A 27738-nucleotide genomic window follows, 5' to 3' on the forward strand; every position below is an offset into this window, starting at 1 on the left:
AGTACAGGCATCACTGTGTACTTCTTTTCCTTCCCTGTACAGGCGGCTCTGTGTTCCTCCTTGCTCCCTCCCCCCATACAGACGGCACTGTGCACCTTCATTCGGCAGCATCTGATCCCCCTGTCATTGGCGCTGGCAGCAGCGGATCCCCCTGTCATTGGCGTTGGCAGCAGCGGATCCCCCTGTCATTGGCGCTGGCAGCAGCGGATCCCCCTGTCATTGGCGCTGGCAGTATCGGATCCCCCTGTCATTGACCCCAGCAGCAGCGGATCCCAGACACTGGCGTCTGCAGTAGCGGATCCCTGCGCCAGGGCCAGTCACTACATTGTGACGTTAAGACATGGCAACACTGCTTTAGAGGAAAGGCGGTAAGAGGAAGGGGAGGAAATGTGAGTGGAGGGGCTGGCCCGCCCCCTTCTGTTTTATTTCTGCCCGTGACTAACCTCTTTTTAGTACAGGATCCGCTGTAGTGTTGGTAGGCGGTGCACTAGGTGTTGTGTCGAGGGTGAGGGGGAGTGAGTGGGCGGGGATTTGGCGGCCACAGATGGTGACAGAGAAAAATATATTTTTTCTTGTTCCCAATGTCTACCAGCACTGTGTGGGCCTATTTGCATGGAGGGCTTGGAGCTGCAGCTCCACCTGCCCCAATGGTAATCCGGCTCTGCCCGTGGAGGAGAGGAACCCCGCAGCAGTAGTAAGTACTGATAGCTTTGGCTTTGGGGCGGGGGGGAGGCGGAGCTGACAGTTACTCCTCACCTGAGTAGATTGTGCAGCCGGCAGATCGCGCCCCAGGTCATCCTGCGCTGTGTGCAAGGCACACAGCGCACATACCTAGTTACGGCACTGCTGGTGGCTTCTAATCATACAATATGTGGACAAACAGAAGCAAATCTTGTCCCTCACCACATTATTGAACCTAACGATGACATGTAAACACAATTTACTTCATTTAATATTTCTTTCTAAATTTCTCACTAAGAAACTTTTGGCTTAGCGGTGCCGTGAAAAGAATTCTGGTACTCTAGGGCATAGGTGGCCAGTCGCTCAAGATCGCGGTGGTCCGTTTAGTAGCATTCAATAAGAATCAGTGAGATTCTTATTGAATGCTGTGCTGACATTATCGGTGGGTGCAGAACTGCAGCTGGCCACCATATTTCCTGGGCCAGTGTTCTTCAATAGCCAATAGGAATCAAGGTGATTCCTACTGGCCGCTGTCCCTCTGTGATCATGTGGTTCAGCGCCAGCCAATAAGAATAATGGTAATTCTTTTTGGCTAAAGATGCCAGACGGTATAGCCACAGTGACTGTGTAGTGTGCCAGCGTCAGCGGTACAGCTCGCCATTTGCTAGTAATGGTGAGAGAGCAGATGTGTTAGGAGAGCACCTTCTGTATGGCACCTTCTTGGGGTGAAAAAAAAGATAATTTCGGGTATGAGGGTTCTGGAGGCTTTATTGTACAGCAGCTGTAGCGGCAGAAATCCTGCGCCTGCTTTAACGTTTATCTGCAAAACTGCAGAGTGCCATTGCTATTTAGCAGCATGAAATTCATTGTCCTGTGCCTCCTTAATATTTATTCATAAAATGCATGGTGCTGTGTGCTTTTTTTAAATGTATCGCATTATGATGATTTTGTACTGTGGTAGATCTTTAGAGCAGATCCTCAAGTCCGAAAGTCTGGCCATCCCTGCTCTAGGGTGCCATGATTCAAAAAAGTTTGAGAACCACTGCAATATAGGATGTATTTTTTATGTTAGGTGGCCCAGTGTTACTCTGAGAACATTTTGGACAGGCCAGATTTCTTTGTGGGACCTGTCCAAGGGCCCATAGGAAGACTGGGGTAGATTTATTAAGCCTGGTGAAGTGATAAAGTGGAAGGTGATAACGCACCAGCCAATCAGCTCCTTACTGTCATTTTTCAAACTCAGCCTGTGACATGGAAGGTGGGAGCTGACTGGCTGGGGCTTTATCACCTTTTACTTTATCACTTCACCATGCTTAATAAATCTGCCCCTCAGTCACCTAGGTTGCATTGTGAAAAATCCAGTCCTGGCTCAGAGTACTCAACACATGGATACAAGTTTTTTTTATATACATAGGTGTGCGCAGGGGGGGTTCCTGGTGCGCACAGGCACCCCCTAATGTCTGGCACCACGATCTCACATGCCTGATGCAGCGATCGCCGAGCAGGCTGATTACTGTCCCCTCTGCGCTGCACCCTGTCAGGACTGCATTACTGACTGGACGCCTGGGTTAATCAAGGGTGCCACTGCCACCGGTTTTCAAATTCCCAGCTCCACCACCATGTACAAAAACAGCGTGATGTGACGTGATTACGTCATGCTGCTCGCATGCCCTCCCGTCACACCCACCACATACACATCTCTCTCCTTCTATGCTATGCCAATGCCAGCCACTGATGAGGAGCAGCATGCAGCCAGCGTTCCTCTTAGGAAGACAAATTCAATACTGGCAGACGGCCGGCAGCATTGACACGTCACTAGTTTTTCCAGGAGCAGCAGTACTAGTCTGCGACTGTCAGTGTCAGTGAGTGACTGATTTGTAAGTAAGCTGCTGCAGCTTGCAGGTGAAAGAGAGGGGGAGCCAGACCAGGCTGAGGAGGAGCAGTGGAATTGCAGTTAATGCCATCAGGGGTGCTTGTTTGGTGCACACCACAACATCTGACAATATATCTGCTTTATTAGGATTGGTACAAAGGTGTATATTTTATGCGTTGACCATCAATAGATAGTGCTAGACATGCCCAAAAGGCGGTGCTAGACACACCCCTCCGACGGTGCACCCCCTAATAAAATGTGCTGCGCACGCCAGTGCTTATATATGTGCTGTTCCTCCTAAACAAGTCTGGCCAATTTAAATAATTGAAAAAAGACAGATATAGGTCTGGGCACTGGCAGTGCATACAGTACTGCATATCCCAGGCGCACGAAGAGAAACTAGACGCTACCCTGGAAGAACGGACTCCCTAACGATGCACATTGCACATGCGCAGTACAGTCTAGATAGCAAACCTAGGATCACACTGACGTGACCTGCCGTAGTACGCATGCGCAAGAATCATCCGTCGCCGCTGCTGGAAGTGCTGGGCGCGCGGGTTTCTTTGCTTGTCCTCCAATACCATAGAGACGAGGAGCCTCTGTGCGCTGAGAAGACGGTACCATAGAGAGCGCCGTGTTACTGCATCCTTACCACCACCAGCTGTTGTTACTGAGAGACCGTCTGTGCGGCCTACTGCTGCCGCTGCCCAGCACTACAGCGCACAGCCCGGGAGGTGAGTGACTAGAGGCCGGGGATCTTAAGTTCCTGTATATAAGGCTCACCTGGAGAAGGGCAGAGCCAGTGATGGGAGGAAGGGGGCTGTGTTACAGTGATCCCTGCCTGCTGCTGGTTCCTCCCTCCCCGTCGTTTCAGTGTCTTTTGTCCTGGTTTATGTGGTCAGGGTTACTCTTCTCACCCTCATCATACCTGCCCCAGAACACTCATGCACAAGGACTACAAGTCCCAGTACCCCTAAGTAGCTGGCGTAGATCGTTTTGTGGCCTCTGTCTGCTCCACAGCTGGAGAGCCACAGGTATATATAGATACCTGATGTCTATGAGGAGAGTAGTATGTGCAAAATATATATATATATATATATATATATATGTGACCATATATTGCTATAATAAAGTGTTCGAGTTACGGCATGCAGTTAGTCTGTGCTGTAACTTTCTATAGGTTAATGCTGAAGTAATCAGATTTACGTTTGTCAATTGAATCATGTTGGAGAAGAAATATATAGTGGCGGCATGTTCCGTTGTGCTTTACAGTATCTTATGGCTGTATTCTCTACATTCCTTTAATAAGCAGTGTGTTGATTAGGATTATGCTGGACCCCACAGACTGTGGAGGACCATGATATATTTCCGGTGTGCCCATGATGATGACCAGAAGTTATAGCTGGCATATAGTTTCACCGGGAGGGGGGTTTCGGTATGCGATTTCTACAGTCAAGATATTGACAATCAGAACATGGACAATGTTAGGTGGGACGCCAGCATTTTAATAATACTTTACTATCAAGTTGATAATTCCTTACTATCATGTTTAAAGTTGTAAAGCCGACAATGTTAAAGTACTTTAAATTGCATTATTAGCATGCCGGAGTTAGACATAGCAGTGACTGTCAAAATTGTACCCTTTAAAAACATGTTAAAATCTAGATGATAAGGTGGGTGAGAAAGTGGGTGTATGGGTTTTGCCATTACTCACTAGCAAGCATTGATATTGCTTTCTGTGTGGTAGGTTTACTATTAGTTTTAGGTGGACATCGTTCTTTCAAAAATGATAGCAACCATATAATATGTTGTCCACCGCTTAGGTCTGGAGACCAATGTAAAACAAATGGTTTTTAACCTGACTGCGCTCATCCCCTACAGTTCTAAATGATTGTGAAATATTTCTACTCAGTATACTGGATACTAATTAAAAAGATAGGTTTTACTTGCATACAAAATGATTGTAATTACACTCAAAAATGCAGTGAAATGAGAACGAGAAAATAATACTGAAATACAATATGAAACGAATATAACGGTCATGTGCTCCAATGGTGAGCGCTTGTCATGCAACTCTGTCCTTGTGCCACTGATATCTCCTATATATTTGCCCTGTGACTCTGTGCCTGCATTTCTAACGCTGGGTGGAGTCACAGTGGTGGGCGGAGTTAGCAGCGCCTGCTCTGTCCCAGTGCCAGCACACCACTAGCAGAACGGGAGCAGCAGTCACAGAATCTCCCCACCATCCCCAGCCAGAAGCCACCAGGGCACGGACGCCCCACAGTGCCAGGTAACCATAGACCCCTACCTTGCCACCTACACCCCACTGACACCCGCACAACACACCCCAACCCCACCTCCACCAGCTCCCACATCCAGCCATGGATGGCCCAGACACCCCCCACCCGACGCCTGCATACCTCACCTAGTGTTCACTCTAGGAGTGAAAAGGGACAGGGCGCCGGACTCAGGGGGGCACATGTGCGCGCGCGGCCGAAATGGGGGCGCGGCCACGCAAATTAGGGGGCGTGGTCACGCCGCCGTCATTTTAGGGGGCGGTGCGGCCCACAGACGCTACTATAGAGAGCGTCTGTGGCCGCCGACGTCACTGTTGGGGGCGTGCCCAGCACCTCCGTCGGTGCTGGGCTTCCCCCAGCCCTCTCCCAATGCGTGAATGGATGCCGCGCGCATGCGCACGGCATCTATACACGCCGGGAGGGCAGGAAGCGGGCGGCTGTTCTAGCAGGGCGCCGCAAAAGGGGCAGGGCGGGTTTTGCCTGTTAAAAAACGGGCAGGGCGCGGCGCCCTGCTAAAATTGCCTGGAGTGAACACTACCTCACCAGCACACACTGCCCAGCCTAACCGCACACCACCGATCCCACCCGCCGCACAAGCCAGCACCTCCCGCAGCCATCCTCGGCACGGACACGGTGGTTGGGCCCCGCCGGCCGCACCACGGCCGACCAGACAACCGCAGCCCGCACCACACATCCCGCCCTGCACACACCTCCAGCGACAGCTCCCGCACTGCAGCCGCGCCTGGGACCCACTGTCCCGCCAGACGCTGTCCGCACAACGGATGAAGACAGTGCGGTTACCCGTGCCTGTAACTGCCGCCGCCTGCCGCCATACACATCAGGAGGGACGGGTGGAGCAGGAGAAGACTTCATAGCTCTCCCTGCGCCGCGTACAGACACCCGCCGCCTCCTCCGCACACCAAACACCACGCTGCCTCCCACCATCCCCAGAGACCCGGACTGCCTTCTCCACAGGCCAGAGACGGGGGACAGCGCGCCTGGTACTGTGGCCGCTGCACCAACTTCACAGGTGAGAGAGAGTGCACAGGCCCCCCCGCGTCTCTGCGCCCCCCCCCCGCGTCTCTGCGCCCCGCCGCCCTGCTTCTCTGCGCTCCACCCCCCCGCCGCCCCGCGTCTCTGCGTGGCCGCCGCCCCGCGCCTCTGCGTCCCTCCCTGCCGCCTGCGTCTCTGCGCCCCCTCCCTGCCGCCCCGCGTCTGTGTCCCCTCCCTGCCGCCCCGCGTCTGTGTCCCCTCCCTGCCGCCCCGCGTCTGTGTCCCCTCCCTGCCGCCCCGCGTCTGTGTCCCCTCCCTGCCGCCCCGCGTCTGTGTCCCCTCCCTGCCGCCCCGCGTCTGTGTCCCCTCCCTGCCGCCCCGCGTCTGTGTCCCCTCCCTGCCGCCCCGCGTCTGTGTCCCCTCCCTGCCGCCCCGCGTCTGTGTCCCCTCCCTGCCGCCCCGCGTCTGTGTCCCCTCCCTGCCGCCCCGCGTCTGTGTCCCCTCCCTGCCGCCCCGCGTCTGTGTCCCCTCCCTGCCGCCCCGCGTCTGTGTCCCCTCCCTGCCGCCCCGCGTCTGTGTCCCCTCCCTGCCGCCCCGCGTCTGTGTCCCCTCCCTGCCGCCCCGCGTCTGCGTCCCCTCCCTGCCGCTCTGCGTCCCCTCCCCGGCGCCCCGGCTCTCTGCGTCCCGGGTCTCTGCGTCCCCTCCCCGGCGCCCCGGGTCTCTGCGTCCCCTCCCCGCCGCCTCCTCCGCACACCGAACACAACGCTGCCTCCCACCATCCCCAGAGACCCCCCGGACTGCACACCACAGGCCTGGACTGCCTTCTCCACAAGCCAGAGACGGGGGACAGCACGCCTGGTACTGTGGCCGCTGCACCATCTTCACAGGTGAGAGAGAGTGCACAGGCAGCACCGCGTCTCTGCGCCCCGCGTCTCTGCCCCCCCCCCCCCCCGCGTCTCTGCGTCCCACCCCTGGCGCCTCTCTGCGTCCCACCCCTGGCGCCTCTCTGCGTCCCCCCTCCCTGGCGCCCCGCGTCTCTGCGTCCCCCCTCCCTGGCGCCCCGCGTCTCTGCGTCCCCTCCCTGGCGCCCCGCGTCTCTGCGTCCCCTCCCTGGCGCCCCGCGTCTCTGCGTCCCCTCCCTGGCGCCCCGCGTCTCTGCGTCCCCTCCCTGGCGCCCCGCGTCTCTGCGTCCCCTCCCTGGCGCCCCGCGTCTCTGCGTCCCCTCCCTGGCGCCCCGCGTCTCTGCGTCCCCTCCCTGGCGCCCCGCGTCTCTGCGTCCCCTCCGTGCCGCCCGCATCTCTGCGTCCCCTACCTGCCGCCTGCATCTCTGCGTCCCCTCCCTGCCGCCCCGCGACTCTGCGTCCCCTCCCCACGCCTCTGCGTCCTTCCCTGGCACCCCGCGTCTGTGTCCCCTCCCTGCGTCTCTGCGTCCCCTCCATGCCGCCCCGCCTCTCTGCGTCCACTCCCTGCCGCCCCGCCTCTCTGCATCCCCTCCCTGCCACCCCGCCTCTCTGTGTCCCTTCCCTGCCGCCCCGCGCCTCTGCGTCCCCTCCCTCCCTCCCCGCGCCTCTGCGTCCCCTCCCTCCCTCCCCGCGCCTCTGCGTCCCCTCCCTCCCTCCCCGCGCCTCTGCGTCCCCTCCCTCCCTCCCCGCGCCTCTGCGTCCCCTCCCTCCCTCCCCGCGCCTCTGCGTCCCCTCCCTCCCCGCGCCTCTGCGTCCCCTCCCTCCCTCCCCGCGCCTCTGCGTCCCCTCCCTCCCTCCCCGCGCCTCTGCGTCCCCTCCCTCCCTCCCCGCGCCTCTGCGTCCCCTCCCTCCCTCCCTCCCCGCGCCTCTGCGTCCCCTCCCTCCCTCCCCGCGCCTCTGCGTCCCCTCCCTCCCCGCGCCTCTGCGTCCCCTCCCTCCCCGCGCCTCTGCGTCCCCTCCCTCCCTCCCCGCGCCTCTGCGTCCCCTCCCTCCCCGCGCCTCTGCGTCCCCTCCCTCCCCACACCTCTGCATCCCCTTCCTGGCACCCCGCGTCTCTGCGTCCCCTCCCCGCACCTCGCGTCCCCTCCCTTCCTCCCCGCGCCTCTGCGTCCCCTCCCTTCCTCCCCGCGCCTCTGCGTCCCCTCCCTTCCTCCCCGCGCCTCTGCGTCCCCTCACTGCCGCCCGCGCCTCTGCCCCCACTCTCTACCGCCCCGCGTCTGTATCCCCGACCTGCCTCTGCGTCACCTCCCTGCCGCCCCGCGTCTCTGCGTCACCTCCCTGCCGCCCCGCGTCTCTGCGTCACCTCCCTGCCGCCCCGCGTCTCTGCGTCACCTCCCTGCCGCCCCGCGTCTCTGCGTCACCTCCCTGCCGCCCCGCGTCTCTGCGTCTCCTCCCTGCCGCCCCGCGTCTCTGCGTCTCTTCCCTGCCGCCCCGCGTCTCTGCGTCCCCTCCCTGCCGCCCCGCGTCTCTGCGTCCCCGCGTCTCTGCGTCCCCTCCCTGCCGCCCGCGTCTCTGCGTCCCCTCGCGTCTCTGCGTCCCCTCCCTGCCGCCCCGCGTCTCTGCGTCCCCTCCCTGCCGCCCCGCGTCTCTGCGTCCCCTCCCTGCCGCCCCGCGTCTCTGCGTCCCCTCCCTGCCGCCCCGCGTCTCTGCGTCCCCTCCCTGGCGCCCTGCCTCTGTGTCCCCTCCCTGCCATCCTGCATCTGTGTCCCCTCCCTGCGTCTCTGCCTCCCCTCCCTGCCGCCTCGCGTCCCGTCTCTGCCTCCCCTCCCTGCCGCCCGCGTCTCTGCCTCCCCTCCCTGCCGCCCCGCCTCTGCGTCCCCTCCCTGTTGCCCTGCGTCTGTGTCCCCGCCCTGCGTCCCCTCCCCGCGTCTCTGTCTCCTCCCCGCCGCCCCGCATCTTTGTGTCTCCTCCCCGACGCCCCGCGTCTCTACAGGGGTTAAAGGGGGGCAGCCCCTTCCGACGGTGTGAAGAGCGCCCGTAGGGCGCGATGAAGCACCTAGTTAATAATCAATTCCTTGTGGTATTAAGCATGTGTGCCATAGCACATAGACTAATGACCTGGAAATGGTTAATAAAGTCAAAATGTGGTTCCTTAAGAGTCTAAAAAGGCTCACGGGTAAAGGTATCCCTGGTCCTGACCGGACTATGAAAGTTTCTTTCAATGTCTGTCTTTATGACAGAGGACGGCGTCCCGTACCTCTGAGTGAATGTAGGTGTAAGTGCACTCTTGTTGCGGCCGTAGTGATTAGGGGTACAGGTGCGGGGGGGGGGGGGCAGCGGGATCTCTCGGCGGCTCCGGACAGACTTGCCGCTCGGCTCGTGTGTCCGCTCTGTCGGTTCGTCCTGCTACGGATCTCCCCGTGAGCCTGCAACACTCGCCGGGCTAGTCGTGGTCACGGGGGATGGAGCTTAGTCGCAGGATCTGTATGGAACCTGTGGCAATAGCGCACCTCCCCACAACGGAGAACTCACCTGTGTGATCCTCTTGCTGCCCGTCCGTCTGTACGGCTTACCGGTGTCTGTGCCGTGGGTCCGAAGGTCTTGCAGCACTCTCCTGCTATCCGCTGATGTGTGATGTTCCTTGTTAGTCTCCTCCAATGCGTTTCAACCGATTTGGTCTTCCTCTGGAGACCATACGCAGCAAAATCTACAACACTTTATTTTTTTTTTCATTTATAGTTTTCTTTTGAATGCAATTTAATTGTATTGTCAAATGCAGTGGAATGACGATTATCTAGTTATTTGACAACCAAAAATATTCTATGTTATAATATCCCATTAAAAACAGTTGTAAAAACAAAAAGTTGTATTGCAGAATTCAGAGAAGCAAAAACATACAGTACATAGCTTAATACATGTTCAGTTCCGTGGATAGACTGATTATTCCATCTATCCAATTGGTTTGGATAATTTTGCGTTGTACTGTATCTTTGATATTTGTCCGTTATGTATTTAGCTGATTTGTTCTGCCAAATATCAACATTCTCTAAAATAATATTTATAATTGAATTATGTTACAGCCTAGGCTTATCATAGTTCACTGTTGCAAACACTAGATCAGATGCACATTATATATAGGAAATATAAATAAATATTTGTTTATTATGATGTAAAGCGTAATTTAAACATAACCTTGTAAATGGTACTACTGTTTTGAAGAACATTTATGGTGCCCATACACTTGTGAGATTATCGGTACTAGCCTTCGATTTTGACCACGTCTGTGAGAGAAATCGGGGGATTGTATGCACATTTAAGGTACCTTTCGACGCAATGCGCGGGCACGCCGGTCGAATATCGCGTCTCAAGATATGTGCTGCACTTAATATTTCTCGCATCGCAGTGCGATCGCATGTGGTTTAAACCCACATGAGATATATCGCACTGCAATGTGCAGTGGGCACCCGCCGGGAGCGGTCAGAGGCCGCTCCCACTCGGCATTGACGTGCCCATCACGTGATTACCATGCGATCTATCGCATGATCGCATGTCAATCACTTTGGCAGTTCAGGTGCGATTCCATCGCACCTGAACTGCCGGTGCGATGCCCCGCGATGTCGCGTTGCGGGGCATCGCATAAGTGTATGGGTACAATAATAATGGCTGTGACAAGCACCACATGGCTTCCATGAATGCATTTCTGAAGAGAAAAGCTGTTTTACTTGGGGGAATTCAATGGTATTTCTCTATCGTCCTAGTGGATGCTGGGGTTCCTGAAAGGACCATGGGGAATAGCGGCTCCGCAGGAGACAGGGCACAAAAAGTAAAGCTTTTCCAGATCAGGTGGTGTGCACTGGCTCCTCCCCCTATGACCCTCCTCCAGACTCCAGTTAGATTTTTGTGCCCGGCCGAGAAGGGTGCAATCTAGGTGGCTCTCCTAAAGAGCTGCTTAGAGAAAGTTTAGCTTAGGTTTTTTATTTTACAGTGAGTCCTGCTGGCAACAGGATCACTGCAACGAGGGACTGAGGGGAGAAGAAGTGAACTCACCTGCGTGCAGGATGGATTGGCTTCTTGGCTACTGGACATTAGCTCCAGAGGGACGATCACAGGTACAGCCTGGATGGTCACCGGAGCCGCGCCGCCGGCCCCCTTGCAGATGCTGAAGTTAGAAGAGGTCCAGAATCGGCGGCTGAAGACTCTGACAGTCTTCTAAAGGTAGCGCACAGCACTGCAGCTGTGCGCCATTTTCCTCTCAGCACACTTCACACGCTGTCACTGAGGGTGCAGGGCGCTGGGGGGGGGCGCCCTGGGAGGCAAATGTAAACCTATATACTGGCTAAAAATACCTCACATATAGCCCCCAGAGGCTATATGGAGATATTTAACCCCTGCCAAACTTCACTAAAGAGCGGGAGACGAGCCCGCCGTAAAAGGGGCGGGGCCTATCTCCTCAGCACACAGCGCCATTTTTTCTCTCACAGAAAGGCTGGAGAGAAGGCTCCCAGGCTCTCCCCTGCACTGCACTACAGAAACAGGGTTTAAACAGAGAGGGGGGGCACAAATTGGCGATATAAATATATATATATATATATATATAAAGATGCTATTAGGGAGAAACACTTATATAAGGTTGTCCCTATGTAATTATAGCGTTTTTTGGTGTGTGCTGGCAAACTCTCCCTCTGTCTCTCCAAAGGGCTAGTGGGGTCCTGTCCTCTGTCAGAGCATTCCAGGTGTGTGTGCTGTGTGTCGGTACGTGTGTGTCGACATGTATGAGGACGATGCTGGAGGAGGCGGAGAAATTGCCTGTAATGGTGATGTCACTCTCTAGGGAGTCGACACCGGAATGGATGGCTTATTTAGGGAATTACGTGAGAATGTCAACACGCTGCAAGGTCGGTTGACGACATGAGACGGCCGACAAACAATTAGTAACGGTCCAGGCGTCTCAGAAACACCGTCAGGGTTTTTTTATAAAAAACGCCCATTTACCTCAGTCGGTCGACACAGACACAGACACGGACACTGAATCCAGTGTCGACGGTGAATAAACAAACGTATTCCTCATTAGGGCCACACGTTAAGGGCAATGAAGGAGCTGTTACATATTTCTGATACTACAAGTACCACAAAAAAGGGTATTATGTGGAAGTGAAAAAACTACCTGTAGTTTTTCCTGAATCAGATAAAATAAAATGAAGTGTGTGATGATGCGTGGGTTTACCCCGATAGCAAATATTGGCGTTATACCTTTTCCCGCCAGAAGTTAGGGCGCGTTGGGAAACACCCATTAGGGTGGATAAGGCGCTCACACGCTTATCAAGTGGCGTTACCGTCTCCAAATACGGCCGCCCTCAAGGAGCCAGCTGATAGGCAGCTGGAAAAATATCCTAAAAAGTATATACACACAGACGGTGGTTATACTGCGACCAGCGATCGCCATCAGCCTGGAGATGCAGTGCTGGGTTGGCTTGGTCGAATTCCCTGACTAAAAATATTTTATTGATATAGAGCATTTAATAGGATGCATTCTATATATATGTATGCGAGATGCACAGAGGGATATTTGCACTCTGGCATCAAGATAAGTGCGTTGTCCATATCTCCCAGAAGATGTCATGGACACGACAGTGGTCAGGTGATACAGATCCCATACGGCACATGGAAGTATTGCCGTATAAAGGGAAGGAGTTATTTGGGGTCGGTCCGTCGGACCTGGGGGCCACGGCCACAGCTGGGAAATCCAACCTTTTTTACCCCAAGTTACATCTCAGCAGAAAAAGACACTGTCTTTTCAACCTCAATCCTTCCGTTCCCATGTGGGCAAGCGGGCAAAAGGCCAGTCATATCTGCCCAGACATAGAGGAAAGGGAAGTAGACTGCAGCAGGCAGCCCCTTCCCAGGAAAAGAAGCCCTCCACCAGTGGGGGGGTAGTCTCAAGAGTCTCAGCGCGCAGTGGGATCACTCGCAAGTTGACCCCTAGATCATACAAGTATTATCCCAGGGGTACAGATTGGAGAGTCGAGACATTTTTTCCTCGCAGGTTCCTGAAGCCTGCTTTACCAACGGCTCCCTCCGACAAGGAGGCAGTATTGGAAAAAAATTCACAAGCTGTATTTCCAGCAGGTGATAATCAAAGTACCCCTCCTACAACAAGGAAAAGGGTATTAGTCCTCCACACTATATTGTGGTACTGAAGCCAGACGGCTTGGTGAGACATAGTCTAAATCTGAAATCTTTGAACACTTACATAAAAAGGTTCAAATCAAGATGGAGTCACTCAGAGCAGTGATAGAGAACCGGAAAAAAGGGGACTATATGGTGTCCCTGGACATCAAGGATTACCTCCATGTCCAAATTTGCCCTTCTCAACAAGGGTACCTCTGGTTCGTGATACAGAACTGTCAATATCAGTTTCAGACGCTGCCGTTGAATTATCCACGGCACCCCGGGCCTTTACCAAGGTAATGGCCGAAAAGATGATTCTTAAAAGAAGAAAGGCATCTAAATTATCCCTTACTTGGACGATATCCTGAAAGGGACAAGTTTCCAGAGAACAGTTGGAGGTCGGAAAAGAACTATCTAAAGTAGTTCTACGACAGCACGAGTGGATTCTAAATATTCCAAAAATCGCAGCTGTTTTCCGATGATACGTCTACTGTTCCTAGGAATGATTCTGGGCATAGTCCAGAAAGAGGTATTTCTCCTGGAGGGGAAAGCCAGGGAGTTATCCGACCTAGTCAGAAACCTCCTAAATCCAGGCCAAGTATCAGTGCATCAATGCACAGGAGTCCTGGGAAAAATGGTGGCTTCTTACGAAGCGATTCCATTCGGCAGATCTCACGCAAAAACTTTTCAGGGGGATTTGCTGGACGAATGGTCCGGATCGCATCTTCAGATGCATCAGCGGATAACCCTGTCTCCAAGGACAAGGGTGTCTCTTCTGTGGGGGCTGCAGAGTGCTCATCTTCTAGAGGGCAGCACATTCAGCATTCAGGACTGTGTTCTGGTGACCACGGATGCCAGCCTGTGAGGCTGGGGAACAGTCACACAAGGAAGAAATTTCCAGGGAAGTGTGGTCAAGTCTGGAGATTTCTCTCCACATGAATATACTGGAGCTAAGGGCAATTTACGATGCTCTGAGCCTAGGAAGACCTCTGCTTCAAAGTCAACCGGTGCTGATCCAGTAGGACATCATCATGGCAGTCGCCCACGTAAACAGACGGGGCGGCACAAGAAGCAGGAGGGCAATGACAGCAAGGATTCTTCGCTGGGCGAAAGATCATGTGATAACACTGTCAGCAGTGTTCATTCCGGGAGTGGACAACTAGGAAGATTTCCTCAGCATAAATGAATTCCACCCGGAAAAGTGGGAACTTCATCTGGAAGTTTCCACATGTTTGTAAACCGTTGGGAAAGTCCAAAGGTGGTTATGATGGCGTCCCACATGAAGCGCCAGGTCTAGAGACCCTCATGCAATAGCTGGGACGCTCTGGTAACACCGTGGGTGTACCAGTCGGTGTATGTGTTCCCTCCTCTGCCTTTCATACCCAGTGTATGGAGAATGATAGGAAGGAGAGGAGTAAGAACTATACTCGTGGTTCCGGTTTGGGCCAAGAAGAACTTGGTACCCGGAACTTCAAGAGATACTAGAAAGGATCTTGATTCAGCAAGAATCATGTCTGTTCCATGACTTACCGCAGCTGCGTTGACGCCAGGGCGGGTGAACGCCGGATCCTAAGGGAAAAAGGCATTCCGGAAGAGGTCATCCCTACCCTGGTCAGAGCCAGGAAGGAGGTGACCGCACAACATTATCACCGCTTAGGTGAAAATATGTTCCATGGTGTGAGGCCAGGAAGGCTCCACGGAAGAATTTCAACTAGGTTAATTCCTACATTTCCTGCAAGCAGGAGTGTATATGGGTCTCAAATTGGGGTCCATTAAGGTTCAAATTTCGACCGGTCGATTTTCTTCCAGAAAGAAATTGGCTTCAGTTCCTGAAGTCCAGAAGTTGTTAAGGGAGTACTGCATATACAACCCCTTTTTGATGTCTCCAGTGGCACTGGGCGATCTCAACGTAGTTTGGGATTCCTAAAATCACATTGTTTTAAACAACTCAAATCTGTGGATTTGATATATCTCACATGGAAAGTGACCATGCTGTTGGTCCTGGCCTCGGCCAGGCGAGTGTCAGAATTGGCGGCTTTATCTCACAAAGCCATATCTGATTGTCCATTCGGACAGAGCAAAGCTGTGGACTCGTCCCCAGTTTCTCCCTAAGGTGGTGTCAGCGTTTCACCTGAACCAGCTTATTGTGGTGCCTGCGGCTACTAGGGACTTGGAGGACTCCAAGTTGCTGGATGTTGTCAGGGCCCTGAAAATATAGTTTCCAGGTCGGCTGGAGTCAGGAAATCTGACTTGCTGTTTATCCTGTATGCACCCAACAAGCTGGGTGCTCCTGCTTCTAAGCAGACTATTGCTCGTTGGATTTGTAGTACAATTCAGCTTGCACATTCTGTGGCAGGCTTGCCACAGCAAAAAATATGTAAATGCCCATTCCACAAGGAAGGTGGGCTCCTCTTGGGCGGCTGCCCGAGGGGTCTCGGCATTACAACTCTGCCGAGCAGCTACGTGGTCGGGGGAGAACACGTTTGTAAAATTTTACAAATTTGATACCCTGGCAAAAGAGGACCTGGAGTTCTCTCATTCGGTGCTGCAGAGTCATCCGCACTCTCCCGCCCGTTTGGGAGCTTTGGTATAATCCCCATGGTCCTTTCAGGAACCCCAGCATCCACTAGGACGATAGAGAAAATAAGAATTTACTTACCGATAATTCTATTTCTCATAGTCCGTAGTGGATGCTGGGCGCCCATCCCAAGTGCGGATTATTCTGCAATACTTGTACGTAGTTATTGTTACAAAAATCGGGTTATTGTTGTAGGAAGCCGTCTTTCAGAGGCTCCTTTTGTTATCATACTGTTAACTGGGTTTAGATCACAAGTTGTACGGTGTGATTGGTGTGGCTGGTATGAGTCTTACCCGGGATTCAAAATCCTCCCTTATTGTGTACGCTCGTCCGGGCACAGTACCTAACTGGAGTCTGGAGGAGGGTCATAGGGGGAGGAGCCAGTGCACACCACCTGATCTGGAAAAGCTTTACTTTTTGTGCCCTGTCTCCTGCGGAGCCGCTATTCCCCATGGTCCTTTCAGGAACCCCAGCATCCACTACGGACTCCGAGAAATAGAATTATCGGTAAGTAAATTCTTATTTTTTTTTTTGTTTTTTTTTCATTATCCACGGAAGACACTTTTTTTTTTTTCTCTAACGTCCTAGTGGATGCTGGGGACTCCGTAAGGACCATGGGGAACAGACGGGCTCCGCAGGAGACAGGGCACTTTAAGAAAGAATTTGGATACTGGTGTGCTCTGGCTCCTCCCTCTATGTCCCTCCTCCAGACCTCAGTTTGAATCTGTGCCTGGACGAGCTGGGTGCTACTTAGTGAGCTCTCCTGAGCTTGCTAAAAAGAAAGTATTTTGTTAGGTTTTTTTATTTTCAGAGAGATCTGCTGGCAACAGACTCTCTGCTACGTGGGACTGAGGGGAGAGAAGCAGCCCTACTCTCTGCAGATAGGTCCTGCTTCTTAGGCTACTGGACACCATTAGCTCCAGAGGGATCGTACACAGGATCGCACCCTTGGTCGTCCGATCCCGGAGCCGCCCCGCCGCCCCCCTCGCAGAGCCGGAAGACAGAAGCCGGTGACAGAAGCAAGAAGACTTCGAAATCGGCGGCAGAAGACTCCAGTCTTCATATGAGGTAGCGCACAGCACTGCAGCTGTGCGCCATTGCTCCCACACTAAACCCACATACTCCAATCACTGTAGGGTGCAGGGCGCAGGGGGGGGGGGGGGTGCCCTTGTCAGCAATTAGAGACCTCTTGGCAAAAGTGGGCATATATACAGTTGGGCACTGTATATATGCATGAGCCCCCGCCATATTTTTACACAGAAACGCGGTAAAGAAGCCCGCCGCTGAGGGGGCGGGGCTTCTTCCTCAGCACTCACCAGCGCCATTTTCTCTCCACAGCTCCGCTGAGAGGAAGCTCTCCAGGCTCTCCCCTGCAGAATCACGGTAGAAGAGGGTAAAAAGAGAGGGGGGGCATATAAATTTGGCGCAAAAATAGTATATACAGCAGCTACTGGGTTAACACTAAGTTACTGTGTGACTCCTGGGACATATAGCGCTGGGGTGTGTGCTGGCATACTCTCTCTCTGTCTCTCCAAAAGGCCTTGTGGGGGAACTGTCTTCAAATAGAGCATCCCCTGTGTGTGTGGTGTGTCGGTACGCTTGTGTTGGCATGTTTGACGAGGAAGGCTATGTGGAAACAGAGCGGGAACAAATGAATGTGGGGTCGCCACCGATACCCGATTGGATGGATATGTGGAAGGTTTTAAATGATAATGTTACTTCCTTGCATACAAGGTTGGATAAAGCTGAAGCCTTGGGACAGCCGGGGTCTCAGCCCATGCCTGATCCTATGTCGCAGAGGCCGTCAGGGTCTCAGAAGCGCCCACTATCCCAAATTGTTGACACAGATGTTGACACGGATTCTGACTCCAGTGTCGATGGCGATGATTCAAAGTTACAGCCTAAAATGGCTAAAGCCATCCGTTACATGATTATAGCAATGAAAGATGTGTTGCACATCACAGAGGAAACCCCAGTCCCTGACAAGAGGGTTTATATGTATGGGGAAAAAAGGCAAGAGGTGACCTTTCCCCCTTCACATGAGTTAAATGAGTTATGTGAAAAGGCTTGGGAATCTCCAGATAGAAAACTGCAGATTTCCAAACGGATGCTTATGGCGTATCCTTTCCCGCCAACGGACAGGTTACGCTGGGAATCCTCCCCGAGGGTAGACAAAGCTTTAACACGCTTATCCAAGAGGGTAGCCCTACCGTCACAGGATACTGCCACCCTAAAAGATGCTGCGGATAGAAAGCTGAGGGTATCCTGAAGTCCATTTATACACATTCAGGTACCCTACTTAGGCCGGCGATTGCGTCGGCCTGGATGTGTAGTGCTGTAGCAGCATGGACAGATACCTTATCTGAGGAACTTGATACCTTGGACAAGGATACTATAGTACTGACCCTGGGGCATATAAAAGACGCTGTCCTATATATGAGAGATGCTCAAAGAGACATTAGCCTACTGGGCTCTAGAATAAATGCAATGTCGATTTCTGCCAGAAGGGTCCTGTGGACTCGGCAATGGACAGGCGATGCCGACTCAAAAAGGCACATGGAGGTTTTACCTTACAAGGGTGAGGAATTGTTTGGGGGCGGTCTCTCGGACCTGGTCTCCACAGCTACTGCTGGAAAGTCAAATTTTTTGCCATATGTTCCCTCACAACCTAAGAAAGCACCGTATTACCAAATGCAGTACTTTCGATCACAAAAAGGGCAAGAAAGTCCGAGGTGCGTCCTTTCTTGCCAGAGGCAGGAGTAGAGGAAAGAAGCTGCACAATACAGCTAGTTCCCAGGAACAGAAGTCCTCCCCGGCTTCCACTAAATCCACCGCATGACGCGGGGGCTCCACAGGCGGAGCTAGGCCCGGTGGGGGCGCGTCTCCGAAATTTCAGCCACAAGTGGGTTCACTCCCAGGTGGATCCCTGGGCTATAGAGATTTTGTCTCAGGGATACAAGCTGGAATTCGAAGAGATGCCCCCTCACCGTTACCTCAAATCGGCCCTGCCAGCTTCCCCCTTAGAGAGGGAAATAGTGTTAGCTGCAATTCACACAAACTTGGTATCTGCACACTCTTATAGTATTAGAATATCATGGGTATATGTAGTTCATCGACATATACCCACTTGATGGAAACTCCTCTTCCCAATAGTTAATAATATTATTGTGTAAGGGGGTGCTGTCAACTACAGTGTATATGAACAGGAGTTTGAGAGGAAAAACAAGAGGAAATCTGTACTGTTGACGCACTGAACAGATGAATTAATCCTAAAATGTAACCTTTATTAAGTATGTATTAAAATTGGATATGTATTAGTGTTATTATCCCAAACTGCAGTGAAACATAAAGGTTAAAATCACAAAACTGACAACTGCAATTCACAAATTGTATCTTCAGCAGGTGGTGGTAAAGGTTCCCCTCCTTCAACAGGGAAGGGGTTACTATTCGACCATGTTTGTGGTACCGAAACCGGACAGTTCGGTCAGACCCATATTGAATTTAAAATCCCTGAACATATACCTGAGAAGGTTCAAGTTCAAGATGGAATCGCTCAGAGCGGTCATCGCAAGCCTGGAATGGGGGGATTTTATGGTGTCTCTGGACATGAAGGATGCTTACCTTCATGTCCCCATTTATCCACCTCATCAGGCGTACCTCAGATTTGTGGTACAGGATTGTCATTACCAATTCCAGACGTTGCCGTTTGGTCTCTCCACGGCACCGAGAATATTTACCAAGGTAATGGCGGAAATGATGGTGCTCCTGCGAAAGCAAGGGGTCACAATTATCCCATACTTGGACGATCTCCTCATAAAGGCGAGGTCCAGAGAGCAGTTGCTGATCAGCGTAGCACGCTCTCGGGAAGTGTTACAACAGCACGGCTGAATTCTAAATATTCCAAAGTCGCAGTTGATTCCTACGACTCGTCTGCCCTTCCTGGGCATGATTCTGGACACAGACCAGAAGAGGGTTTATCTTCCGATGGAGAAGGCTCAGGAGCTCATGACACTGGTCAGAGACCTATTGAAACCAAAACAGGTGTCGGTGCATCACTGCACGCGAGTCCTGGGAAAGATGGTGGCATCATACGAGGCCATTCCCTTCGGCAGGTTCCATGCGAGGACCTTTCAATGGGATCTGTTGGACAACTGGTCCGGATCACATCTACAGATGCATCGGCTGATCACCCTATCCCCCAGGGCCAGGGTGTCTCTCCTGTGGTGGCTGCAGAGTGCTCACCTTCTCGAGGGCCGCAGATTCGGCATACAGGACTGGGTCCTGGTGACCACGGATGCAAGCCTCCGAGGGTGGGGAGCAGTGTCACAGGGAAGAAATTTCCAAGGTCTGTGGTTAAGTCAGGAGACTTGTCTTCACATCAACATCCTGGAACTAAGGGCAATATACAACGCCCTACATCAAGCGGAGACCCTGCTTCGCGACCGACCGGTCCTGATTCAGTCAAACAACATCACCGCAGTGGCTCATGTAAACCGCCAAGGCGGCACAAGGAGCAGGGTGGCGATGGTGGAAGCCACCAGAATTCTTTGCTGGGCGGAGAATCACGTAAGTGCACTGTCAGCAGTGTTCATTCCGGGAGTGGACAACTGGGAAGCAGACTTCCTCAGCAGGCACGACCTCCACCCAGGAGAGTGGGGACTTCATCAAGAAGTCTTCATGCAGATTGCAAGTCGGTGGGAACTGCCACAGGTGGACATGATGGCATCCCGCCTCAACAAAAAGCTGCAGAGATATTGCGCCAGGTCAAGAGACCCTCAGGCGATAGCTGTGGACGCACTGGTGACACCGTGGGTGTTCCCGTCGGTCTATGTATTTCCTCCTCTTCCTCTCATACCCAGGGTGCTGAGAATCATAAGAAGAAGAGGAGTGAGAACAATACTAAATTGTTCCGGATTGGCCAAGAAGGACTTGGTATCCAGATCTGCAAGAAATGCTCACAGAGGACCCGTGGCCTCTGCCTCTAAGACAGGACTCGTTGCAACAGGGGCCCTGTCTGTTCCAAGACTTACCGCGGCTACGTTTGACGGCATGGCGGTTGAACGCCGGATCCTAGCAGAAAAAGGCATTCCGGATGAGGTTATTCCTACGCTGATAAAGGCTAGGAAGGACGTGACAGCTAAACATTATCACCGTATATGGCGAAAATATGTTGCTTGGTGTGAGGTCAGGAATGCCCCTACTGAGGAATTCCAGCTGGGCCGTTTCCTTCACTTCCTACAGTCGGGAGTGACTTTGGGCCTAAAATTGGGTTCCATTAAGGTCCAGATTTCGGCCCTATCCATTTTCTTTCAAAAAGAACTGGCTTCTCTTCCTGAAGTTCAGACATTTGTAAAGGGAGTGCTGCATATTCAGCCCCCTTTTGTGCCTCCAGTGACACCTTGGGATCTTAACGTGGTGTTGAGTTTCCTGAAGTCACACTGGTTTGAGCCACTTAAAACCGTGGAGTTAAAATTTCTCACGTGGAAGGTGGTCATGCTATTAGCCTTGGCTTCAGTTAGGCGTGTGTCAGAATTAGCGGCTTTGTCACATAAAAGCCCCTATCTGGTTTTCCATATGGACAGAGCGGAATTGCGGACCCGTCCGCAATTTCTGCCAAAAGTGGTGTCATCTTTTCATATGAACCAACCTATTGTGGTGCCTGTGGCTACTCGTGACTTGGAGGATTCCGAGTTACTAGATGTGGTCAGGGCTTTGAAGGTTTATGTGGCCAGAACGGCTAGAGTCAGGAAAACTGAGTCACTGTTTATCCTGTATGCACCCAACAAGCTGGGTGCTCCTGCTTCAAAGCAAACTATTGCTCGCTGGATCTGTAACACGATTCAGCAGGCTCATTCTGCGGCGGGATTGCCGCTGCCAAAATTAGTAAAAGCCCATTCCACAAGGAAGGTGGGCTCTTCTTGGGCGGCTGCCCGAGGGGTCTCGGCATTACAACTTTGCCGAGCAGCTACTTGGTCGGGTTCAAACACTTTTGCAAAGTTCTACAAGTTTGATACCCTGGCTGAGGAGGACCTTGTGTTTGCTCATTCGGTGCTGCAGAGTCATCCGCACTCGCCCGCCCGTTTGGGAGCTTTGGTATAATCCCCATGGTCCTTACGGAGTCCCCAGCATCCACTAGGACGTTAGAGAAAATAAGATTTTACTTACCGGTAAATCTATTTCTCGTAGTCCGTAGTGGATGCTGGGCGCCCGTCCCAAGTGCGGACTTTTTTCTGCAATGCTTGTTTATAGTTATTGCTTACATAAGGGTTATGTTATAGTTGCATCAGGGTTGATCTGATGCTCTATTGTTGTTCATACTGTTAACTGGGTAAGTTTATCACAAGTTATACGGTGTGATTGGTGTGGCTGGTATGAGTCTTGCCCTAGATTCCAAAATCCTTTCCTTGTACTGTCAGCTCTTCTGGGCACAGTTTCTTTAACTGGGGTCTGGAGGAGGGACATAGAGGGAGGAGCCAGAGCACACCAGTATCCAAATTCTTTCTTAAAGTGCCCTGTCTCCTGCGGAGCCCGTCTGTTCCCCATGGTCCTTACGGAGTCCCCAGCATCCACTACGGACTACGAGAAATAGATTTACCGGTAAGTAAAATCTTATTTCTCCTTCATCCACTAGGGGCCACTGGAGCGTAGTTACAATGGGGAAATAGTAGGCAGTAATTGGGAGCTGGCACTTTAAAATTCTCACACTGTGGCTAGCTCCTCCCCTACTATCTCCCCTCCAAGCCAGTCTTAGTTTAGTGCCCGAGGTAGCTGGTTCACTTGGGTTTAGCTGAAGAATTTTTTCTTTTTTCTTTATTATTTTATTTTTCTTTCACACACTCACAGACTGGCAGCTCTGCCACTGCCAGTCTGCACCGCGGGAGCTGCCGGCGGGGTCCCATCGCAGCTGCGTGCGGCTCGGGATGGGCCCCGGCTGAGGGAGACACTGAGCTCTCCTGAGTTGGCCGGACACCGCTGCGTGCGGCGCGTGTCGGGGCCACTCCATCCAGCAGAAGATTATGGCAGCGGTGAGTATCAAAAATGGCCGGACACCGCTGCGTGCGGCGCGTGTCGGGGCCGCTGGGTCGAAACGCCTGACGGAAGGAAGTGGTGAGTACAATCTCCCCCCCTCCCCCTCCAGACTGATGTATGTTTTTAAATTTTTCAGTTTCAGTGTTTTAATACATGGATGGACAGGCTCCCCTATACTCTCCAGTCAGACAGGCTGGAGTGCATAAAAGGCTTACTAATTTGAAATTGGCGCCATTATGTGGGGGGCGGAGCTTCAGCCCGCTCTGTAAGCGGGCTCAGCGCTCTTCACTCCCCGGCTGCAGCATACAGGCAGCCGGGTGATACATTTACATATATCATATATCTGTGTAATAATTAGCATAGCTCTCATGGCAGAGTGGTAACACCTATGGTTACGATGCCCACGAGCTAGGGTTCGATTCCAGCAAAGGACACACTCTCTCCGGCCGCAGCATAGACACTTACAGGCAGCCGGATGATAGTGCGGTTTTAATTTGAAAGTGACCGGAGCAGGGGGGCGGAGCTAACTCCCGCTCCGTTCGGCGGGCTCAGGCTTTCCGCTCCCCGACCGCACATCGCTCCCCGGCCGCAGCATACAGGTGGCCGGGGGATGCATGGGCGCTTTCCGCTTACTATACAGCGGATTTGAATTTGGCGCCGAAGCGGAGGGGGCGGAGCTAACTCCCGCTCTGTACGGCGGGCTTTCTCCGCTCCTCAGCCGCTGCAGCATGACGAGACGCCGCTCCACAGTCCCCCGCTCCCCGGGCCACTGAAAGCTCCTTTCCTCTCCTGGCTGTGCAGGGAGGATTCTTTACATGTATAAGGTATGAGGGGGGAAGGGGGGTGAAGCTTATTCCCCCCGGTGGGGGCTCCCAGCTCTCATTGTCTCTAGGCAACACACCTGTCTCTGGAGTTTGTAGCTTTTCTGTACAGTGTGCTGCAGAAATATTGTTACATCTTGCTTTGGCTACATTCCTCCTGCAGGGGAGTCCTCTGCCCCATTTCAGACATTTAGATCAGGGAATCTGCTCTATTACAGGAGCTGGGACTCGGCTCATTGATAATTAAAAATCTACTGTGCAGTATTTCTTTACCCTACAAATACACAGTATTTATCTACCCTATTAGGTGCACAGTATTTATCTGCCCTATTAGGTGCACAGTATTTATCTACCCTATTAGGTGCACAGTATTTATCTACCCTATTAGGTGCACAGTATTTATCTGCCCTATTAGGTGCATGGGTTCACTGTGGTGTGTGTATATAGATATATATAGATATGTTTGTATATATATATTTAAGTGTGTGTGGGTATGTATATAGATATATCCATACAATACCATATATAGGGGATAAAACAAACACTTCCGCAATGTTTTCTAGAAACAGAATACCCCACCTTGCCACATGACATTTTCACCCATCTTTTCTCACAGGCTGGTCACCATTTTGAAAAGCCAGCGGAACCTCCGAGAAACATCGGGTGCACCTTAATTAGCGGTACACTACATACAGGGCGGGGTGTTGCCTTCCCTTTATTATTCCTTGGTGTCACTAGTTACTAATGCTATTTGTAATTGGGGAATGTGTGTAAGGCATCAGACAAATAGCGCTGTGGCTCAGTACGCTAGTAGCGGGTATCTGAACAGGGGTTTGAATCCAAACAAAACTTTAAGGAGAGCTCCTATAGCCTAGGGCTAAGACTCCTGTCCCACAGCGCAGCGCTACTGGTTCAGGTCTCCGCTGCTCCAGAAAGTTTATTTGAATCGTGTCGGTCACTACACATTATAGTGCAGACCTTACATAGGGCTGTGTTTGTTTAACCCACCTTTTCTCCTTTCGTTTGTCTCACCTGGGATAGTCAAAGAATTCCCTCTTAGGTGTGAAGTATGCGGTGGAGCCATCTGCAGAGCCCTCCACGCACCTGCAGGACACTCCTGTTTGAACAGCTCAGATTATACAGGTAATGTCACTGGTAACCAGAGAGCATTATACAGCAGTTCGTCTGAGACTGCAGGTAAAGGAGGCGGACACGTCAAGTCCATCAGGGTTCGACGCCGATGACGAAATGACAGCGACTGGTCCAGTTTCGGATGAGCTGGGCAGGCTCCGGTAGACGGCCGGCAGACACCCGAATACACAATTTCAGGTATCAAACAATGTTTGTTTTCCTATCCTTTCCCCGCAGACGGCAGGAAAGGGTATCAGAACCTCTCCAGGGTATACCCCTCGATGTATCGCCGGTCCAACAAGCTGCCGTTTTCCTGAGGCAACCTTGCTCAGGGATCCATCGAAGACATATACGGCAGCAGGGTTCTACCTTGTCCGGAGCAGGTAGGTTGTGGAACAATTGTCCTCTAGGTTACAGGATGTTTCGCATCCGGATCAATTGATACTTTGGTACGGGTCAAAATCACGATTCTGCTTTATGTTCTTTGGAGGTCTCCACGTCTGCAGTCTCGGACCCTGCATCTTCGCTTGGGCTGTCTTAACCCGACGACCTCTGGGGCTGCGACAGTGACAGGTGAACATGAAATCCTACGGGGCAGATGGTTCAGGGGAAGGAACTTTCTGCAGGATTTCTTGAACCATTGGAGGTAAGTCCACTTTGCTTTCTCCTACTTCTGCCCCAGCTCCAAGACAGACCTTTACCGGTCTTTCCTTTAGATTTTTACCGTGCCCTTTCAGGCTTCCGATTCCACACGGGCGATATCTCTGTCGCCAGGGGATCTCAGAAAAAAAAAAAAAAAAAAAAAAAAGCTGAAGCAGAGGTTCAGCTGCCTCGGTCCAGTCTGATTTTACATCATCCTATACACACACTAAAGGTCAGACTTTCCTACCACCTGGAGGGTCCCAGGGTAGGCGCAGGTCGGTGGAAGAAGGCTTGGGCGGTTACAGACTCGATTTGGGAGTACAACCGTCTCGGGAGTCCCTCGGCAGGGGTCGGCCGATTTACGATGACAAGAGAGTCATAATGCAGGCGGCGCTCCATATGCTTCTAACCGCAAAGGGTGTTGATCCCTGTTTCTCTAACGTCCTAAGTGGATGCTGGGGACTCCGTCAGGACCATGGGGAATAGCGGCTCTGCAGGAGACAGGGCACAAAAATAAAGCTTTAGGATCAGGTGGTATGTACTGGCTCCTCCCCCTATGACCCTCCTCCAAGCCTCAGTTAGGTTTTTGTGCCCGTCCGAGCAGGGTGCAATCTAGGTGGCTCTCTTAAAGAGCTGCTTAGAAAAAGTTTTTTAGGTTTTTTATTTTCAGTGAGTCCTGCTGGCAACAGGCTCACTGCATCGAGGGACTTAGGGGAGAGAATTTCAACTCACCTGCGTGCAGGATGGATTGGATTCTTAGGCTACTGGACACCATTAGCTCCAGAGGGAGTCGGAACACAGGTCTCGCCCTGGGGTTCGTCCCGGAGCCGCGCCGCCGACCCCCCTTACAGATGCTGAAGATTGAAGGTCCGGAATCAGGCGGCAGAAGGCTTTTCAGTCTTCATGAAGGTAGCGCACAGCACTGCAGCTGTGCGCCATTGTTGTCACACACTTCACACCAAGCGGTCACGGAGGGTGCAGGGCGCTGCTGGGGGCGCCCTGGGCAGCAATATTTTATTACCTTAAGGCAAAAGAATACATCACATATAGCCATTAAGGCTATATATATGTATTTAACCCATGCCACTTATCTAAATCCACGGGAGGAAAGCCCGCCGAAATATTGGGCGGGGCTTATTCTCCTCAGCACACAGCGCCATTTTCCTGCTCAGCTCCGCTGTGAGGAAGGCTCCCAGGACTCTCCCCTGCACTGCACTACAGAAACAGGGTAAAACAGAGAGGGGGGGCATTTTTTGGCGATATACTGGATATATTTAAGCTGCTATAAGGAACAACACTTATATAAGGTTGTTCCCATATATATTATAGCGCTTGGGTGTGTGCTGGCAAACTCTCCCTCTGTCTCCCCAAAGGGCTAGTGGGGTCCTGTCTTCGATAAGAGCATTCCCTGTGTGTCTGCTGTGTGTCGGTACATGTGTGTCGACATGTATGAGGACGATGTTGGCGTGGAGGCAGAGCAATTGCCGATAATGGTGATGTCACCCCCCAGGGAGTCGACACCGGAATGGATGGCTTTGTTTATGGAATTACGTGATAATGTCAGCACATTACAAAAATCAGTTGACGACATGAGACGGCCGGCAAACCAGTTAGTACCTGCCCAGGCGTCTCAGACACCGTCAGGGGCTGTAAAGCGCCCTTTACCTCAGTCGGTCGACACAGACCCAGACACAGACACTGAATCTAGTGTCGACGGTGATGAAACAAACGTATTTTCAAGTAGGGCCACACGTTATATGATCACGGCAATGAAGGAGGCTTTGCATATCTCTGATGCTGCAAGTACCACAAAAAGGGGTATTATGTGGGGGGTGAAAAAACTACCTGTAGTTTTTCCTGAATCAGAGGAATTAAATGATGTATGTGATGAAGCGTGGTTTAACCCAGATAGAAAAATGCTAATTTCAAAAAAGTTATTAGCATTATACCCTTTCCCGCCAGAGGTTAGGGCGCGCTGGGAAACACCCCCTAGGGTGGATAAGGCGCTCACACGCTTATCAAAACAAGTGGCGTTACCGTCTCCGGATACGGCCGCCCTCAAGGATCCAGCAGATAGGAGACTGGAAACTACCCTAAAAAGTATATACACACATACTGGTGTTATACTGCGACCGGCCATCGCCTCAGCCTGGATGTGCAGTGCTGGGGTCGTCTGGTTGGATTCCCTGACTGAAAATATTGATACCCTGGATAGGGACAGTATTTTATTGACTATAGAGCAATTAAAGGATGCTTTCCTTTATATGCGAGATGCGCAGAGAGATTTCTCTAACGTCCTAGTGGATGCTGGGAACTCCGTAAGGACCATGGGGAGTAGCGGGCTCCGAAGGAGGCTGGGCACTCTAGAAAGATCTTAGACTACCTGGTGTGCACTGGCTCCTCCCACTATGACCCTCCTCCAAGCCTCAGTTAGATTTCGTGCCCGGCCGAGGTTGGATGCACACTAGGGGCTCTCCTGAGCTCTTAGAAAGTTATAGTCTTAGAATTTGTTCTTTTCAGTGAGACCTGCTGGCAACAGGCTCACTGCAGCGAGGGACTAAGGGGAGAAGAAGCGAACTCGCCTGCTTGCAGCCGGATTGGGCTTCTTAGGCTACTGGACACC

The 27738-nt window shown here is 52.4% G+C and overlaps 1 protein-coding gene across 1 annotated transcript in view; it reads left to right on the forward strand.

Annotated features, from left to right (window-relative positions):
* The first annotated feature begins 3069 nt into the window (after nucleotides 1–3069).
* Nucleotides 3070–27738, forward strand: part of CNOT8 (CCR4-NOT transcription complex subunit 8) — a 128516-nt gene continuing 103847 nt past the window's right edge. Inside the window, exon 1 of the mRNA XM_063928367.1 lies at nucleotides 3070–3288. The gene's annotated coding sequence lies outside the window, so the exon portion shown is untranslated. The remainder of the gene's footprint in view (nucleotides 3289–27738) is intronic.

The sequence above is a fragment of the Pseudophryne corroboree genome, chromosome 6, assembly GCF_028390025.1.
Source record: "Pseudophryne corroboree isolate aPseCor3 chromosome 6, aPseCor3.hap2, whole genome shotgun sequence".
NCBI classification, from domain to species: domain Eukaryota; kingdom Metazoa; phylum Chordata; class Amphibia; order Anura; family Myobatrachidae; genus Pseudophryne; species Pseudophryne corroboree.